At 42.3% G+C, this 21,522-nt stretch overlaps 1 long non-coding RNA gene across 1 annotated transcript; it reads left to right on the top strand.

Annotated features, from left to right (window-relative positions):
- The first annotated feature begins 15,563 nt into the window (after nt 1-15,563).
- LOC123049232 (uncharacterized) lies at nt 15,564-16,786 on the top strand. Its single transcript, XR_006423500.1, has 3 exons — nt 15,564-15,821; nt 15,901-16,153; nt 16,726-16,786. It is a non-coding gene; the product is annotated as an uncharacterized lncRNA (long non-coding RNA).
- Nucleotides 16,787-21,522: the final 4,736 nt, after the last annotated feature.

Below are 21,522 nucleotides of genomic sequence, written 5' to 3'. Positions count from 1 at the left end.
AACTAGGGGTGGCACTAGATGCACTTACAGGTGTACCCAACAGTTTCCTTTGGGTATCCTATGAAGACACATTTCTCCGATTTGGGTTCGAGCTTATCAGGTTGAAGCTTTTTCACATAAGCATCGTAGCCCCGAACTTTAAGAAACGACAGCTTAGGTTTGTTGCCAAACCACAATTCATATGGTGTCGTCTCAATGGATTTAGATGCTGCCCTATTTAACGTGAATGCAGCCGTCTCTAAAGCATAACCCCAAAACGATAGTGGTAAATCGGTAAGAGACATCAGATCGCACCATATCTAATAAAGTACGGTTACGACGTTCGGACACACCATTACGCTGTGGTGTTCCAGGTGGCGTGAGTTGCGAAACTATTCCACATTGTTTCAAATGAAGACCAAACTCATAACTCAAATATTCTCCTCCACGATCGGATCATAGAAACTTTATTTTCTTGTTACGATGATTTTCCACTTCACTCTGAAATTCTTTGAAATTTTCAAATGTTTCAGACTTATGTTTCATCAAGTAGATATACCCATATCTGCTCAAATCATCTGTGAAGGTCAGAAAATAACGATACCCGCCGCGAGCCTCAACACTCATCGGATTGCATACGTCAGTATGTATTATTTCCAATAAGTCAGTTGCTCGCTCCATTGTTCTGGAGAACGGAGTTTTAGTCATCTTGCCCATGAGGCATGGTTTGCAAGCATCAAGTGATTCCAAAAGTCCATCTGCATGGAGTTTCTTCATGCGCTTTACACCATATGACCTAAACGGCAGTGCCACAAATAAGTTGCACTATCATTATTAACTTTGCATCTTTTGGCTTCAATATTATGAACATGTGTATCACTACAATCGAGATTCAACAAAAATAGACCACTCATCAAGGGTGCATGACCATAAAAGATATTACTCACATAAATAGAACAACCATTATTCTCTGATTTAAATGAATAATCATCTCGCATCAAACAAGATCCAGATATAATGTCCATGCTCAACGCTGGCACCAAATAACAATTATTTAGGTCTAAAACTAATCCCGACAGTAGATGTAGAGGTAGCGTGCCGACGGCGATCACATCGACTTTGGAGCCATTTCCCACGCGCATAGCCACCTCGTCCTTAGCCAATTTTTGTTTAATCTGTTGCCCCTGTTTCGAATTGCAAATATGAGCAACAGAACCAGTATCAAATACCCAGGCATTACTACGAGCATTAGTAAGGTACACATCAATAACATGTATATCAAATATACCTTTCACTTTGCCATCCTTCTTATCCTCCAAATACTTGGGGTAGTTCCGCTTCCAGTGACCAGTCCCTTTACAGTAGAAGCACTCAGTCTCAGGCTTAGGTCCAGACTTGGGTTTCTTGCCTTGAGCAGCAACTTGCTTGTTGTTCTTCTTGAAGTTCCCCTTCTTCCCTTTGCCCTTTTTCTTGAAACTAGTGGTCTTGTTAACCATCAACACTTGATGCTCCTTCTTGATTTCTACCTCCGCAGCCTTCAGCATCGCGCAGAGCTCGGGAATTGTCTTTTCCATCCCTTGCATGTTGTAGTTCATCACAAAGCCTTTATAGCTTGGTGGCAGTGATTGAACAACTCTGTCAATGAAACTATCATCAGGAAGATTAACTCCCAGCTGAGTCAAGTGGTTATGGTACCCAGACATTCTGAGTATGTGTTCACTGACAGAACTATTCTCCTCCATTTTGAAGCTGTAGAACTTGTTGGAGACTTCATATCTCTCAACTCGGGCATTTGCTTGAAATATTAACTTCAACTCCTGAAACATCTCATATACTCCATGACGTTCAAAACGTCTTTGAAGTCCCGATTCTAAGCTGTAAAGCATGGCACACTGAACTATCGAGTAGTCATCAGCTTTGCTCTGCCAGACGTTCATAACGTCCGCAGTAGCTCCTGTAGCGGGTCTCGCACCTAGCGGTGCTTCCAGGACGTAATTCTTCTATGCAGCAATGAGGATAATCCTCAAGTTATGGACCCAGTCCGTGTAGTTGCTACCATCATCTTTCAACTTAGCTTTCTCTAGGAATGCATTAAAATTCAAGGGAACGGTAGCACGGGCCATCAACAACATAGATTCAATGATGAACATCACTATGTTGATCATATCTACTATATGATTCACGTTCGACCTTTCGGTCTCAACGTTCCGAGGCCATATCTGCATATGCTAGGCTCATCAAGTTTAACCCGAGTATTATGCACGTGCAAAACTGGCTTGCACCCGTTGTATGTGAACGTAGAGCTTATCACACCGGATCATCACGTGGTGTCTCGACACGATGAACTGTAGCAACGGTGCATACTCAGGGAGAACACTTATACCTTGAAATTTAGTGAGGGATCATCTTATAATGCTACCGCCGTACTAAGCAAAATAAGATGCATAAAGGATAAACATCACATGCAATCAAAATATGTGACATGATATGGCCATCATCATCGTCTGCCTTTGATCTCCATCTCCAAAGCACAGTCATGATCTCCATAGTCACCAGCTTGACACCTTGATCTCCATCGTAGCGTCATTGTCGTCTCGCCAACTATTGCTTCCACGATTATCGCTACTGCTTAGTGATAAAGTAAAGCAATTACATGGCGATTGCATTTCATACAATAAAGTGACAATTATAAGGCTCCTGCCAGTTGCCGATAACTTTTACAAAACATGATCATCTCATACAACAATTTATATCTCATCACGTCTTGACCATATCACATCACAACATGCCCTACAAAAACAAGTTAGACGTCATCTACTTTGTTGTTGCAAGTTTTGTGTGGCTGCTACGGGCTTCTAGCAAGAACCATTCTTACCTACGCATCAAAACCACAACGATTTTTTGTCAAGTTTGCTGTTTTAACCTTCAACAAGGACCGGCCGTAGTCAAACTCGATTCAACTAAAGTTGGAGAAACAGACACCCGCCAGCCACCTGTGTGCGAAGCACGTCGGTAGAACCAGTCTCATGAACGCGGTCATGTAATGTTGGTCCGGGCCGGTTCATCCAACAATGCCGCCGAATCAAAGTAAGACATTGGTGGAAGCAGTATGACTATTATCGCCCACAACTCATTGTGTTCTACTCGTGCATATCATCTACGCATAGACCTGGCTCGGATGCCACTGTTGGGGAACGTAGCAATTCAAAAAAAATCCTACGATCACGTAAGATCTATCTAGGAGATGCATAGCAATCAGAGGGGAGAGTGTGTCCACGTACCCTCGTAGACCGAAAGCGGAAGCGTTATGTTAACGCGGTTGACGTAGTCGAACGTCTTCATGATCCAACTGATCCAAGTACCAAACGTACGGCACCTTCGTGTTCAGCACACGTTCAGCTCGATGACGTCCCTCGAGCTCTTGATCCAGTATAGGGTCGAGGGAGAGCTCCGTCAGCACGACGGTGTGGCGATGGTGTTGGTGATGTGATCCGTGCAGGGCTTCGCCTAAGCACTACGACGCTATGACCGGAGGAGTAAACTGTGGAGGGGGGCACCGCACACGGCTAAGACAAAGCTTAGTGTGCCTTTAGGATGCCCCCCCGCCCCCATATATAAAGGGGCGGAGGAGGAGGCCGGCGGCCTAGGAGGGGCGTGCCAAGGGGGGAGTCCTACTTGGACTCCTAGTCCAAGTAGGATTCGCACCCCCCTTCCTTCCTTCCAACGGAGTGGGAAAGGGGAAAGAGGTGGAGAGGGGGAAGGAAAGGGGGGGCGCGCCCCCCACCCCTTGTCCAATTCGGATTGGGCTTGGGGGGCGCGCCACCTCCTGTGGCTGCCTCCTCCTCTCCACTATGGCCCATGAGGCCCATTAACTTTCTCGGGGGGTTCCGGTAACCTCCCGGTACTCTGAAAAATCTCCAATCTTCTTTCGAACCATTACGGTATCCGTATATAACCTTCTAATATATGAATCTTTACCTCTCGACTATTTCGAGACTCCTCGTCATGTCTGTGATCTCATCCGGGACTCCCAACAAACTTCGGTCACCAAAACACATAACTCGTAATACAAATCGTCATCGAACGTTAAGCGTGCGGACCCTACGGGTTCGAGAACTATGTATACATGACCGAGACACATCTCCAGTCAATAACCAATAGCGTAACCTAGATGCTCATATTGGCTCCTACATATTCTACGAAGATCTTTATTGGTCAAACCGCATAACAACATACATTATTCCCTTTGTCATCGGTATGTTACTTGTCTGAGATTCGATCGTCGGTATTCTCATACCTAGTTCAATCTCGTTACCGGCAAGTCTCTTTACTCGTTCCGTAATGCATCATCCCGCAACTAACTCATTAGTCACATTGCTTGCAAGGCTTATAGTGATGTGCATTATCGAGAGGGCCCAGAGATACCTCTCCGATACACGGAGTGACAAATCCTAATCTTGATCTATGCCAACTCAACAAACACCTTCGGAAACACCTGTAGAGCATCTTTATAATCACCTAGTTACGTTGTGACATTTGACAGCACACAAAGTATTCCTCTGGTATTTGGGAGTTGCATAATCTCATAGTCAGAGGAATACGTATAAGTCATGAATAAAGCAATAGCAATAATACTAAACGATCATAATGCTAAGCTAACTGATGGGTCTTGTCCATCACATCATTCTCTAATGATGTGATCCCGTTCATCAAATGACAACACATGTCTATGGTCAGGAAACTTAACCATCTTTGATTAACGAGCTAGTCAAGTAGAGGCATACTAGGGACACTCTGTTTTGTCTATGTACTCACACATGTACTAAGTTTCCGGTTAATACAATTCTAGCATGAATAATAAACATTTATCATGATATAATGAAATATAAATAACAATTTTATTATTGCCTCTAGGGCATATTTCCTTCAGTATATGGGGGGTATAAGCCATGGTGAAGTTATAATAAAGTAGGTATAATGCAATAATAACATATGAATCGGTTTACAACAGTACCTAAAGTGGTGATTTGCTTTGTTATACTAATGGATCTCATGAGTTTCTATTGAGTTTTGTGTGCTGAAGTTTTCAAGTTTTGAGTGAGATCACGATGGATAAAGGAATAAGGAGTGGCAAGAGCCTAAGCCTGGGCTTGCCCGAGGCACCCCAAGGTAATATTCAAGGACTCCCAAGCATCTATGCTTGGGGATGCCTCAGAAGGCATCCCCTCTTTCTTCTACCAACTATCGGTAATATTACTTGGAGCTATATTTTTATTCATCACATGATATAAGTTTTGCTTGGAGTGTCATGTATTATATGAATCTTTGCTTTGTTTTCTTTTTAGTTTGTCACAATCATCTTTGCTGAACACACCTTTTTGAGAGGGACACATATTATTCATGATTTGTTAGACTACTCTATGTACTTCACTTATATATTTTGAGATAGGCAGTTGCTCTAGTGCTTCACTTATATCTTTTAGAGCACGGCGGTGGTTATATTTTAAAGAAATAGTTGCACTCTCATGCTTCACTTATATATTTTTGAGAGTTGATAATAGTAGTGGCAATTAGTACAAGTTATGAATTTAGTCCTAGTATGATAGGTATTCAAGAGGGATATAATAAAAACTTTCATGTAGATCACTAAATATGATAAGTTTGATTCCTTGTAATAGTTTTGCGATATAAAGGTGGTAATATTTGGGTTGTGCTAGTGAGTCATTGTCGTTTAGTAAGAATATTGGTGTTAAGGTTTGTGATTCCTGAAGCATGCAAGTATAGTCTCTTGTTATGCTATGAAGCTGGAGCATGATTTATTATTGAGAGCCTTACCTTTTCGTGAAGGTAGGGGGTGTCCGATGGTTAACTCCTACCAACCTCCCCCCCCCCCCCCTCGGAGCATGAGTAGTAGTACTTTGCTTCCAGAGCTAATAAATGTTTGCAATAAGTATGTAAGTTCTTTATGACTAATGTGAGTCCATGGATTATACGCACTCTCACCTTTCCGCAATTTGCTAGCCTCTTCATTACCGTTCATTGCCCTTTCTCACCTTGAGATGTGGTACAAACTTGACCGGTGCATCCAAACCCCGTGATATGATACACTCTATCACACATAAGCCTCCTTTTATCTTCCTCAAAAACAGCCACCATACCTACCTATTATGGCATTTCCATAGCCATTCTGAGATATATTGCCATGCAACTTTCACCGTTCTGTTTTTATGACACACATCATCATTGTCATATTGCTTTGCATGATCATATAGCTGATATAGTATTTGTGGCTCAGCTACCATTCATCATTTTTGTATACATGTTACGCTAGATCATTGCACATCCTGGTACACCGCCAGAGGCATTCATATAGAGTCATATTTCGTTCTAGTATCGAGTTGTAAGTAAATAGAAGTGTGATGATCATTATATTCATTATTAGAGCATTGTCCCAAGTGAGGAAAGGATGATGGAGACTATGATTCCCCCACAAGTCGGGATGGGACTCCGGACAAAAAATAAAAAAAGGCCAAAAAGTGCCCAAGGAAAAAAGAAAAAGAAATGAGAGAAAAAGAGAGAAGGGGCAATGTTACTATCCTTTCCACACTTGTGCTTCAAAGTAGCACCATGTTTTTCATATAGAGAGTCTCCTATGCTTTCATTTTCATATAACTAGTGGGAATTTTTCATTATAGAACTTGGCTTGTATATTCCAATGATGGGCTTCCTCAAATGCTCGAGGCCTTCATGAGCAAGCAAGTTGGATGCACACCAACTTAGTTTTCTTTCCGAGCTTTCATACACTTATAGCTCTTAGTGCATACGTTGCATGGCAATCCCTACTCCTTGCATTGACATCAATTGATGGGCATCTCCATAGCCCGTTGATTAGCCTCGTGGATGTGAGACTTTCCCCTTTTTTTGTCTTCTCCATATCAATCTCTACCACCATACTCTTCCACCCATAGTGCTATATCCATATCTTGCGCTCATGCATTGCGTGAGAGTTGAAAATGTTGAAGTGCGTTAAAAAGTATGAACCAATTTCTTGGCTAACACCAGGGTAGTGCATGATTTATACTGTGTGTTAAGAATATGGACGTGATTTTGTAGGGATAACGTTCTTTAGCATTGATATTTTGAAAGGCATGATTGTTTGTTGGTATGCCTTATTATTATCGTTTTTTATGTCAAATTATAGATGTTGCTTTGAATCATTCAGATCTTAATATTCATGCCACAAAAGAGAGATTACATGATGAACATGTTAGGTAGCATTCCACATCAAAAATTCTGTTTTTATCATTTACCTACTCGAAGTTGAGCTTGGGGATGCTTGATACGTCTCCAACATATCTATATTTTTTATTGTTCCATGCTAATCAATCTTAGATGTTTTATATGCAATTACATATCATTTTTTGGGACTAACCTATTAATTTTTTGCCAAGTGTTGGTTGCTATTTTTTGCTTGTTTTTGGTTTTCTAGGAAATCAGTACCAAACGACGTCCAAATGCCACAAAACTTTCTGACGATTTTTTCTGGACATAAGAGACCCTAGAAGTTTCGGGTGGAAGTCAGAAGGTGAAGGAGGTGGCCACGGGCCACCAGGGCGATCCCAGGGGAGGTAGGCATGCCCTGGTGCCTCGTGGGCCCACCTTTGCTCCGTTTGACCTAATTCTGCCTCTATAAATTCTCTAAAATCGTGAAACCAACGGAGAGCCACTCAAAACACTTTTTCCGCCATCGCAAACTTCTGTTCTCGCGAGATACCATCTGCGGGCCTTTTACGGCACTCTCCCGGAGGGGGAATCGATCACGGAGGGCTTCTACATCAACCTTGTTGCCCCTCTGATGATGTGTGAGTAGTTTACCATAGACCTGCGGGTCCATAGCTAGTAGCTAGATGGCTTCTTCTCTCTCTCTAGTCTTCAATACAATGTTCTCCTTGATATTCTTGGAGATCTATCGATGTAATCTTTTTGCGGTGTTTTGGTTGGGATCCAATGAATTGTGAGTTTATGATCAGATTATCCATGAATATTATCTGAGTCTTCTCTGAACTATTTTATGCATGATTATTATAGCTTTGCATTTCTTTCTGATCTATTGATTTGGTTTGTCCAACTAGATTGATTTATCTTCCAATGGGAGAGGTGCTTTGTGATGGGTTCAATCTTGCGATAATCTATATCCCAGTGACAAAAGGGGACAAGACACGTATTTGTATTGTTGTCACTAAGGATAAAATGATGGGGTTTATTCATATTGCTTGAGTTTACTTTGTCTACATCATGTCATCTTGTTTAAGGTGTTACTCCGTTCTTTATGAACTTAATACTCTAAATGCATGCTCGATAGCGGTCGATGTGTGGAGTAATAGTAGTAGATGTAGGCAGGAGCCGGTCTACTTGTCTCGGACATGATGCCTATATACATGATCATTGCCTTGGTTGTCATGATTATTCGCTTTTCTATCAATTGCCCAACAGTAATTTGTTTACCCACTGTATGTTATGTTCAAGAGGGAAGCCTCTAGCGAAAACTATGGCCCTCGGGTCTATTTTATCATATATTAAAATCCAAAAATACCTTGTTGAATTTTATTTACTTTATTTCATTTTGTATTTTTGTTCATCTATCTATCACTACGAGATTTGTTCCTTCCAATTAAACGCAAGGGATTGACAACCACTTGTTTGCTTTGGGTGCAAGTATTTGTTATTTTGTGTGTAGGTACTATTAATGAGGTGTTGCTTGGTTCTCCTAATGGATTGACAACCTTGGTTCTTAACTGAGGGAAATACTTATCTCTACTATACTGCATCATCCCCTCCTCTTCGAGAAGATCCCAACGTAGCTCACAAGTAGCAATACTTTCATGGTCTAAGGAGCAAAATCACACGTTAACACCCTATGTTGTTACCATTGATTATAGATGATGTTAACTTAATTCATAACATACAAGATCGGGTCGATTCAATATGACCATTCTCTATGTCATAACCTCAATGTTATTTTAGTACTATCGCTACTCTTAACGATATCCTAAGATCCGGAAAGAGTAAAATGCACTCTTGGTCATTAAGCTTGTCGCGTACACGCACTTTGGTCACTGTACTTAAGAATACGGTCAATATGGTCACTATATACACGTTAAGGTGATTATACGGTGACTGCCAGATCATATAGCTCCGTATTTTATCTATTTTGACCGGCCAAACAATCCACAGGGTGTCACTCACTCTCTCTATCATGTGGGTCCTACCTGTCAGTGGGTGGAAGAAAGAAATCGAGGGAAAATAAAATTACAAGCGAGTGGGGATTCAAACCGGACTCCTTGCGCTTATGGAAGAGGCAGGCAACCAGCTGCACGAGTCAAGCGTTCTGATTACTATGAGGAAACAATTCTTTTTATACGGCTCTACATCCCTGCATTCACGTGGCAGCCATTGGGTGCATTTTTTTGCGTGCGTGCCATTGGGATTTACTCCTAAATCATAATCGTTTCATGTGGTTTCAGTGGTTGGCCCTTTTGGGATTTAAAGCAGTGTTGGTAGTACTCTGTATTCGTACATATTTTTTATTTTTTCAAATCTACTCATACATAATACATAGGATTCACCGTCAAGATTGCATTATCACTTAAATTTCTTTTGTTTAGTATGGACGTACCTACTATTGTTTGAACATTAAGACTATGCATACGTTGGGAACAAACCACAAGGCAGGAAAAAAATCCCAATGGCCGAATGTTGACAACCTGAATGTTACAATCATAATCATAATCCCGAAATGCCCAACCACTGAAGCCACACGAAACAATTATGATTTAAATCTGAATTTCTCCTTAGCAAAAAAACACTCAACGGTTGTCACGTGAATTCAGAGACGGTATAAAAGTATATGTTCCTCTAGGTCATCACAACGTGAGGCAGGTGTAGCCGGTTAGCCTACTAGCACATAAGACTTGAGTTCTGGGGTTCGAATCCCCCCACTCGCGCAAATTTTATTTTCGCTCGACTTCTTTCTTCCACCCATTGATAGGTAGGGCCCACATGACAGAGAGAGAGAGAGTGAGCTAATGAGGCGCCGAGTGGGTTGGTTGACCGGTCAAAATGAATGCATACGGAGCTATATGGTCTGGCAGTGACCGTATAACCACGTGAACATGTATATAGTGACCATATTGATCGTATTCTTAAGTACAATGACCAAAGTGAATGTATAGGATACGTTCAATGACCATAAGTACAGGAGTTAGTCCTAGAAGCAAAACTAGGAACCTTTTGTTTAACTGTTTATCATTCCATGCGTGCATATGAGTTTTCCACTGAATCGCAGATTCCAGGATCATAGAAGTTATATCATAGAATATAAACACTATAATTGTGAATATATAAATATAATAATATGAATATTATAGCCTCTAGGGCATATTTCCAACAGATATTTACTTGCCACCAAATCTGATATTGATGATTTAGATTTTAGAAAATTTGTTTGCTATGCTTTTGTGTGCAAAGAGGCATTATTTTCATTCGAGGACGTGTGTCCATCTCTGCCTCTTGTTGTCACTAACATTTTGCAGGAGTTCATTGACATCTTTCCACAAGACGTGCCACCGGGATTACACCTATTCAAGGGATTAAGCATCAAATTGAGTTCATTCCCGGTGCATCACTGCCCAACCATGCGCCATACCATACCAATCCAGAGGAGATAAAGGAGATTATGTGTTACGTACAGGAGCTGCTCGACAATGGTTATATACACGAATCTCTTAGTGCTTGTGTTGTTCCTATTATACTAGTGCCGAAAAAGGATGGTACATCGCGTATGTGTGTTGATTGTAGATCCATTAATAATATTACAATTCGTTATCGTCATCCTATTCCTAGGCTTGATGAATTAAGTGGTTCTACCATATTCTCCAAAGTTGATTTGCATAGTGGATACCATCAAATTCGTATGAAATTGGGAGATGAATGGAAAACTGCATTTAAAACTAAGTTTGGCCTATATGAGTGGTTAGTCATGCCTTTTGGGTTAACTAATGCACCTAGTACTTTCATGAGATTAATGAACGAAGTTTTACATGCTTTCATTGGACGATTTGTGGTAGTCTATTTTGATGATATAATGATTTATAGCAGATCTTTGGAGGAACATTTGGAACATTTACGTGTTGTTTTTATTGCACTATGTGTTGCACGTTTGTTTGGTAACCTTGGGAAGTGCACCTTTTGCACCGACCGAGTCTCTTTTCTTGGCTATGTTGTTACTCCACAAGGAATTGAAGTTGATAAAGCCGAGATTGAAGCTATTAAGTGTTGGTCGCAGCCCAAAACGGTCACACAAGTGAGGAGTTTTCTTGGCCTCGATGGTTTCTATATGCATTTTGTGAGAGATTTCAGCACCATTGGTGCACCTCTCAGTGAGATTACAAAGAAGGATGTGCCTTTTGGTTGGGGTACCACACAGGAAGAAGCCTTCAGTGTATTGAAAGATAAGTTAACACATGCTCCTTCACTCCAACTTCATGATTTTAATAATACTTTTGAGCTTGAATGTGACGCTAGTGGAATTGTATTAGGTTATTACATGATGGTAAACCTGTTGCATACTTTTCTGAAAGGGTTTTTATCATTTATGCCACTAGTTGGGTCCCACTACTCAGTTTTTCCACTAGGAATTTCAATTGCTCAAAAATGCCATCTCTTCGTAGGCACATGCTCAAAAATGCCCGTGGACACCATTACTTTTAGCTCAAATGACGTTTGCCATGTTATAGTGACATAAATACCTATGGACCAACAACATGTCAACTCTCCCTCTATCTCACTACAATAAAGTGTTGGTCCCACTTGATCCCAACAGCGTTCTTATTTTCTTGTAAAATTATTTGCTTGCTTAGTCCTAACAAGTGGGCCCCACACTTATCATTGTGAGATAGAGAGAACTGGCATGTGGATCTAGTGGTATTTTGTCATATAACATGGTTAACGGGTTTGACCCGACAATAACGATGTCTAATGGCATTTTTAGCACACATATAATGGAATGAGCGTTTTTTAAATATCTAATGGCATTTTTTAGCAAGTATCTCACAGAACAATGGCATTATTGAGCAGTTGTAACTTCTAGTGGCAAAAGTGAGTAGTGGAACACAACTGGTGGCATAAATGATTAAAAAAACTATAGAGTTGAGTGGCCCTAGTCTGAATTATTCTACTTATGATAAGGAATTATATGCTCTTGTTTAGACGTTGGAAACATGGCTACATTATTTACGGCCCAAAGAATTTGTTATACATTCTGATCATGAATCTTTGAAACATATTAAAAGTCAAGCAAAACTGAACGATAGACACTCTAAATGGGTTAAATTCATTGAGACTTTCCCTTATGTCATTAAACACAAGAAGGGTAAAGAAAATGTTATTGATGATGCATTCTCTCGTCGCTATACTATGCTTTCACAACTTGACTTTAAAATATTTGATTTGGAGACCATCAAAGATCAATATGTGAATGATGCATAATTGTAAAGAAGGAAGAACTTGGAACAAGTTCGTCATCAATGACGGATTGTGTTTCGCGCTAACAAGTTATGCATTTCAGCTAGCTCTGATCATCTTTTGTTGTTGCAGGAGGTGCATGGAGGGGGTTAATGGGACACTTTGGCATGAAGAAGATGGAGGACTTACATGCTACACATTTCTTTTGGACAAAGATGAGATGGGATGTTGAGCGTTTTGTTGCTCGCTACACTACATGTCAAAAATCTAAGTCACGACTCAAATCCTCATGGTTTATATATGCATTTGCCTATACCTAGTGTTCCATGGGAGTATATATCTATGGACTTTGTTTTAGGTTTACCTCGAACAAAGAAGGGGAGGGATAGCATATTTGTTGTCGTGGATAGATTTTCGAAAATGGCACACTTTATACCATGTCATAAAAGCGATGATGCTGCTAATATTGCTAATTTGTTCTTTCATGAAATTATTCGCTTGCATGGTGTGCCAAATACAATTGTTTCAAATCGTGATACTAAATTTCTTAGTCACTTTTGGAGATGTTTATGGGCAAAGTTGGGGACTAGACTGCTTTTTAGTACTACATGTCACCTCCAAACTGATGGTCAAACTGAAGTAGTCAATAAAATATTGTCTACTATGCTTAGGGTTGTTTTGAAGAATAACCTGAAAATGTGCGAAGAAAGATTGCCTCATATTGAATTTGCTTATAATTGTTCGCTGCATTCTACTACTAAGATGTGCGCTTTTGAAATTGTGTATGGTTTCCTACCTCGTGCACCCATTGATTTGTTGCCTCTTCCATCTCCGAAGAAGGTTAATTTTGATGCTAAAGAACGTGTTGAATTGATCTTGAAAATGCATGAGTTGACTAAGGAAAATATTAAGCACATGAATGCTAAATACAAACTTGCTAGCGATAAGGGTAGAATACATATTGTGTTTGAACTAGGAGATCTTGTTTGGTTACATTTACGCAAAGATAGGTTTCCTGATTTGCACAAATCTAAGCTAATGCCATGTGATGATGGTCCATTTAAGGTGTTAGATAAAATAAATGATAATGCATATAAACTTGAGCTTCCTCCAGAGTTTGGGGTTGGTCCCACTTTTAACATTGCATATTTGAAGCCTTATGTGGGTGAGGAATATGAGCTTCCGTCGAGGATGGCTTCAATTCCAGAAGGGAAGGATGATGCGGACATCACTACTACAGTTAAACCCACAACTCCTGCTGCTACATATACTGGACCAATTACGAGAGCTCGCGCACGCTAACTAAATTACCAGGTACTTTCGTTTCTTGGTAATGATTCTAGTGTTCATGAGAATATGATGCTGCCTAAATTGGATACTTTTGTTTTGCTTATAAATGAAGGACCTAGCATGGACAAGAAGGATGGACATTGGAGCATGATCAAGCATGGAGATGATGGCGCGCACGAGGGGAACAAGAACAGAGTTTCTGGTGGAGTTTTCAGCACTTATGAGCCACCATGATGGCCCTGTTTGGATACTCTAACTTAGCTAGAGGTTAGAGTTAGTTTCTAGCTCATGACTAGCCCTAAAATAACTCTAGCCAAAGAGGTGTTTGGTAGACAGGGTTAGATTGACAATAAATGCACTTGATGGAGAGAGAAAAGTAATTTTTCAGTGGACCCCACAAGAAGTAGCTCCAATTAGCACCTCCTGGCTGGTGCGATAGGGAGAGAAAAGTGATTTTCCGGTGGGGCCCATGAGAACTAGCTCCGATTAGCACCTCTTGGGTGGGATAGTTTTTTGGGGTGGGTTAGATACAACTAGCTCCAATCTAGCCCTCATGTTTGGATACTTTAGGGCTATTTGAGCTCCAACTAGCTCAAACTAACTCTAACCCATGGATCAAAACAGGCCCGATGACATCCAAGGACATGGACGAAATATACAAGATGGCCTTTCATAAGTTTCGTCCATATCTTAATATAGGTGCGGCACCACCTTATTTTTTGGCCCAGCCCATGTAACGACTCAGGAGGTGTTTTAGTCCCACCTTGCCAAGGGTAGACGAAATCCCCTCTCTTTTCCCCAATAAATAAATCCCTTAAGGCACCGTTTAGACATGGGTTTTGTTTAGATTAAAGTTCACCATTGTGCAACGCGCGTACTTCGTTTGTGTACAACGACCAGGCTAAGACATATCAGAACCCCACTTTGATCAATAAAGCTTTCCTCTTAAATTCGCAATATCCAGATTGCAATCTCAGTTTCTTGCTTGTTCTTCATTGAAAATTTGTGTGTTTCTGCTTGAGCCGTACGAGATGAAATTTTCATATACGGCTCTTAGAGGGGGACTCGGGTTAGTTACCTATCTCAATAAAGTATATGATTGGTTTGAGGAACGTCTTGAGATTCAGGCAAGTGCAGATGATATAACTAGTGAATATGTTCCTCCCCGCGTCAACATATTTTATTGTGCTCCGGTGTAACATCCCAAATTTTCAAATTTGGTTTGTTAATAGTATCATTCTTTTACATCATGATTTCTATGCATATTTGAATTATCTGAATATTCCTATCATTATTGCAACTTAAGGCAAATTGTTGGAGTGGAGATAACATGACTTCTCCCCTGTTATAAAAAGTTCATAATGAGCAAAATATTATTTGGAGTCCACCTGATGTATTTCTGCAATTTTATGAACTCCAAATGATTTTTAGATTTGTTTTATACTGCTCTGTGTGTGTTCTTTATTGCATAAATATTTTTACAAAATTGCATGGCGCTGGAATTATATTATATATTAGCAGTAGTATTTTACTGTGTGTATTAGAATTTTTTTGGGGGAAGTAATCTGGTATTTAACTTTTTAGCCAAAACTTTTGCTCTGTAAAAATTATTTTTGCCAATTACTATTCACTGGACTGCACAGCACAGATGCAGCCCAAGTCCTTTTCCTCGCCCGCGCGCGCAGCCCACCAAGCAGGCCGGCCCGTTTTGGCTTAGCGAGCAGCCCAACACCACAGCGCACTTTTTTTTTTCTCTTTTCTTCTCTCTTCCGCTGACAGGGAAGGCCCGCATGTCATCCCCTTCCTCCACCCGTGTTCGTCATGGAGACCACTCCCGAACCAGATTCGATCGATTGGATCGATCTATCCCCGCCCCCCTAGACCATGGAATCCACCTACAAGTGATTGCCGAGTCCTCCTCTGCCGATTTTTCTCCAAAATCACAGTCTCCCGTGCCCTAGGTTGGTTTCGCGATCTCGCCGGAGTTCCACCGCTGTTGACCTCCGTCGTCGTCGTTTCCGTCGCCTACAGTGGGCCCCAGAACTTCCCCTTACTCCTGTTAATTTCGCCTTGATCTCCTCTATCGCCTTGACCCACTATCTCGCGCAGGGGAGTACCGAACCGAGCGCAAGAACCTCGATCCGAAGATCACAGCCACCGCCCGAGCTCCAGCCATCCTCTCCGTCAATCCCATTCGCCACCGACGCCGCTGAGGACTTCTGCGAGACCGCAGCAGAGCTCCGCGTCCCTTACGCTACCCGCCGGAGTATGGAGACCACCGGAGCAGGCGCCACCATCGCCACCCGAGCCGCCACGTCGCCGTTCTGTCCAAGTCCGGCGGCTTTCCTCTGTTCTTTCTCCGGTGAGCATCTCTCGTCCATCTGATCCCTCCTGGATGATCAAGATTAGATCTATTTTTTTCTTAAAGCCGAACCGTTTTCCTCTAAATAGCGACCATTCGTTGGTTAAGACTAGCAGCAAACACCCTACGGCCACTCACACCTTGCCACGTGGCACATCCACAGCCGCAGCAGTTCTTCGAAGAAATCTATTTTAACACAATTTATTTTGGCAGATTCCATATCAAATGTTCATTTAGGTATATCTAGAGATCTGTATGTCCAAATCCACCGATTCTTTTTCCTGTGTACTCACATTGATCAGGAGCATCTGGTAGAACCAAAATTTCACATTTTTGAACTTTTTAAATTTGAAATTGATCAAATTTGAATCTAACCTTCTGGAGGCCATATCTTTCAAACCGTTGATCCAAATTAATTGATTCTTTTTGCATTGTGATCCTACTAGCATGTAGATAATATATACCTACTGATATGTTCTGTTAATTAAGTTTTTATTTGAATTCTTTGATGTTGGTTTTATTGTGGGTTATGTGAGTACGGTTTATTTATCGGTGCCTTCGTTATCGTATAGATTGTCCGGAGTGTGAAGCGGATCAGAATTAAGCGTTAGAGTACTTCAACAACGTTCAAGGCAAGTTTCACTTTTGATTATGCTCATCCTATATTTCTGCTATGCATGTGTAGTTGTTGTGATATGTTATATGTTTGATTCTGTGTTGTCATGTTTTGGTATTGACTGTATTGCGTGATGGTGTGAGTAGCTTGCGATGGTAGATGTGGGTATGTGTCGAGTGATGCATGGAAGTGGTGAGTCTTTATAGTTGTAGGCTCGGGACTTTTTATCAGGTGAATGCGTCAATGGCTGAGCGCTCTATTGTCCCTAAAGAATGCGCCATGGCTGAGCGCACTTGAGGTTTCGGGGCTTAAATCAGGTGAATGCATTGATGGCTGGGCGCTCTATTGTCCCTAGAGAATGCACCACGACTGGGCGCACTTGAGACTTCTTGAAGATCTTTGTCATTCTTTTCTGCGGGTAATTGGTTGTGGTGTGTGAACCTTGATCAGTTAGTGGAGGTAGGTGAAGACATTCTTCCAGGAACCAACTTGAGTGTTTTGTTTGTCATACTTTGCTTGTGGATGTAGGTTAGCTTTATCATATTGTGTGATTTGCCAATACATTCAATGTATTGACCCTTGTGGCTGCAACTTATCATGTTGCAGGATTTCCAGATGATCAGTGAGATACAGTAGGGTCGCGAGTCTTCACTCAGCATTTTCGCCAGTGGGCATTGATGGGATTCATCGTTTATTATGCTACATTTCCGCTGTTATTAAGTTAGCCATGTGCTATTCAGTTTGTAATACTTTATAAATTCTGGATCATACGTTGTAGTAAATGATGCACTTGTTATTTGATATTCATATGTACTATGTGTGCTAGCGAGTCGATCCAGGGACTAGCACAGTGAGCACAGAGACATCGAATCTTATCAGATTCGGGTCGTTACATCCGGCGTGGTAAATAATCTCTCGGGGTTGGTTTAGCGATTGCTAAGGCGCGACATCTTCGCACGTTCATAGTCAGATCGTCAAAGTCGACTTCCACCAGAATGATAGCTACCATCTCATCGAAAGACGGGGCACCTTTGCCTCTATCACACTGCCTATGCTTCCTCAAAGCTTTGATCGGTGCCTCCAAAGCAAGGGCGAACTACCATCTATGCTCCCCGTAAACCATATGGATGTGCTCCGAAGTACCCCAGATAAGTGCCCCAGGAAATTTATAACCAACACGTGCTTCGACCTATGCCCCCCCCTCTTCAAGATGTATATGAAATTTAACGAGCTGGAGCCACGCCATAGGCACCGTGATATTACTAGTAACTTCATTTTTCTTAGTTGAAAGATGACATTTGATAGTGTTGGAAGCCCCCACCCATAATTACTCCATAAAACTCCATTACCCAAAATATAATTAGAACAAAGGGGGAGGGGGAAAATTCGTACCTACAGACAAACTTTGTTCTTACGCGCGCCTTTTTCATGTCAATTTTCTACCATTTTCACGTCAATTTTCTGCCGGTGTCATGCAAAAAAAAGGAAAAACAAAAAATCTAGATAGTAAGAAGGTTGAACTACAGAAAGTATGAACAAAAAACCTGAAAGGAAAAACAGAGAACAAAACCGCTTCGGCTGATTTGCCTGCGCGGGAGCGATCCGCGCGCGAAGTGTTCCTTGGTTCCCTTTCATAAGGGGTACCTCTTAACTAGTTGCTCTCCGGAACAGGAGCTCTCCACGAACGCGAGCAAGCGTAGGAAGCGCCATCACGTTTTATTGGGCCAACTTTGCACAAACAACAGTTTTGGACACCTCATGCGACCCATCATTTTGTGCATAGCTACATCAAAGAGCTACAAGCATGTAGACCAAAGAAGGGCACTGTCGTGCCCGCTACACCTACCGCAGTCGATAGGCGATTGTGGATCCCCCCTGAGTAAGGTTTTGCCAAGATCAAGGTTGATGGGGTCGTGGCCCAGAACAATAATGAAGGATCTTTTGGCGCTGTTCACAAGGACGATGCAGGTGCATACTTGGGAGCGTCGGTTTTCAAATGTTCGGGGATCTCAGACCCAGCAATACTGGAAGGTTGGGCTTGCCGTGAACCATATCTCTTTACTTGGATCTCTCCCTTCCACATGTGTTCGTGGTGGATGACTTGCAGGAAGTCACGGGAGGCAAACTATGCAAGCATTATCAAAGAGATTATAGCAACATCAAGGCAATTTGAAGATGCTCCTTCATCTTCGAAGTACGTGGCTCCATTATTGAGGCATATAGCCTCGCTAAGCACGCTCTAGGACTTTTGTTGGGGGGCAACACTAGGTATCAGACTACTAATGTTTTGCTTCCTATCAGATTAGTTGGAGACCGTTGGATGCAACCTCGATGAGTGGTGGATGAGGCATGGTTGCATGCAGCCCATCCGATGTGAAGGTTACCAATTGAATTCAATCACCATAATTACTGTAGTGGCGTTTGACTGTGTTGCATGCTCTTCCAATAATGGCTCGAAATTGCTAGTTTTTTGGAAACTAATTATTATAGATTTTAGGCAAATAAATTAGTTACCTTAGCACAATGATTTTCAAACATCGGGAAGCACACGTTGTTTCTATTATTTACCGACATTGCTTTCAACACAGCTGAAGTTTGCTTTTTATCTAAAGCACGGTGAATGAAATTTGCTTCCAAGTATATTCACAAACTTTATTTAATTATGTTGCTTTCATATATGATTTTCACTCTAGGACTCTATAATCACGTGCTTCCTTTCATTCCAGACTTGTTTCCATCGTAAGATAAACATGCTTGCAATGCTACAACCCATGCTTCATAATTTTTGCTACGAGGCATGTGTAGTTGTATTTTGAAGCACAAGTTTATGACGGTTAAAATATGTCACATGTAATATTGATGTATCTCATGCGTTGGTGAGCCATTGTTGAAGCATGAACAAATTAGTACGGACGCATTGCAGTGTTTGTATCTCATGCGTTGGTGAGCCATTATGCAAGACGTCATATGTACACATTGTGCAAGGCGTTGGATCCTCTGTCAAAATCCAACGGGAGCCAAGAGGCGTCTGATCGCCATTGTGGGATCAGACTTGTGATATAGAGAGTTTCCCTTAGTGGGACGACATATGTGGCTTCTTAATCCTCCGACATAAATTGAATCCCTATGAAGCTTGTTTATGATCATTAATAGTGTGGTTAGACTTAAAAACACTTGTGCAAGGACTCATTTTGAAGCTCCATGGAGGCATTAACTGACGCGGGTGGTAAGAGCATCTCTAGCAGACCCGTATATCCTACGGAACTGTAAAATAACCGTCAGTTTTCAGTTTCGAGCGGAAAAAGTAGCCCGAACAGACCCTTTATATACCTCCAACCTGTAAGTTATTTTAAGGGGTGCTGTAAAAAACTTGCCCTGATCCGCAAAACACAGTTTTCGCGTCCGCTTCTACGGTGCCCTGTATCGGGAAAAGCAGTTGGCGGGATCCCAACTTCCGCGTCTGCCGTCCGCGTCCGCCGTCTGTGCCGCCCCGGACGCCCCGCCCGTCCCTGGACGCCGGCAGCCCGTCTGCGTCCGCCGTCCGCACCGCCCGGTCCCCTAGCCGCCGGCCACCTGTCCGCGTCTCTGGCTGCGACGACGAAGGAGCTAGCTAGCTAGCTCGCTCCGATTCGAGCTGAGCTAGCTCGCTCGCTCCTAGATGGATTCGAGCAAAGCTAGCTAGCTAGCTCTCGATCGGTTCGAGCAGAGCTAGTTAGCTCCCTCTGGCTACCCCGATGGAGGAGCTAGCTAGATCCTGGATTGGCCACTTCGTGTGCTTCATATTTGGTCGCCTGTGGCTCCGTTTTTGACCACTTCGTGTGTTATTCATCGGTTTTGCGGGAGCAAGCTAACCAACCATGGACACAGACGAGAGGAAGAAGAAGACGTGGAGAAAGAATATAAGCGAATATTCCGTTTTACAGTTTAAATTTCAAGGGTCTGTTCTGCTGCAGCTAAAACCGACCCTTAAAACGCGTTTTCCGCAAACTGCAAACGCATTTTGCGGGATGCAAGGTCTGCTAGAGATGCTCTAAAAGTGCCCCCAGGCCCAGGCAGCAACCTCAGATTACGATGAAGTGGAATCTCAGGGTGGGGTGGGCAGCACGGCAGGAATTAAACACATTCAGCTGTGCAGAAGGGGCGATCGTTGGCGATAGACACGTCGATTTTACTGTGCCGAGAGAAAAAACGCGAGAGAAAAGAAAGGAAGAAAGGGATCGGTGTTTGTGCCGCTGAGTTAATACCTCCCCACGCACGCGACCTGCTCTCTCTGTCGTTCCCTCTCCCACACGCCTCCTCAAGCGACCCCACCTCGCGCTCCCGAAGCTGCGCCGACACCTCCTCCCCTTCTCTCAAGGCCTCTACAAGCATCCGCAAATCCTCCCTCTCCCCTAATCTCTTGTTTTTGCCTCTCAATCACGAATCAAGATCTGTCGTGGAATTAACACGTCAGATGTCCTAGGTGTAAGGACTTAGTCGTGAGGCCAGCGCATCTATGTAGTAGCTTTAGAGGGGTTGATTGGGATGAGAGACGCAGGGCGGATCAACGCACAAGACAAGGGTTTAGACAGCTTCGGGCCCCGGGAAACATCATCCGGTAACAACCCTACATGCTGTTTGTGGCTAGGTCTCATTATGCTTATGAGAGAGTCGCCGGTAAGCCGGCTCTTTGTGTCTAGCCCTAGAGATTGTTTCTTGTTGCTCGTCCCTCTTTGGGGTGCCCTGCCCCTCCTTATATAAGTTAGAGGGGCGG

This window comes from Triticum aestivum, chromosome 2D, assembly GCF_018294505.1.
Source record: "Triticum aestivum cultivar Chinese Spring chromosome 2D, IWGSC CS RefSeq v2.1, whole genome shotgun sequence".
Lineage (NCBI taxonomy): Eukaryota > Viridiplantae > Streptophyta > Magnoliopsida > Poales > Poaceae > Triticum > Triticum aestivum.
This window is presented reverse-complemented; position numbering and strand designations above follow the sequence as displayed.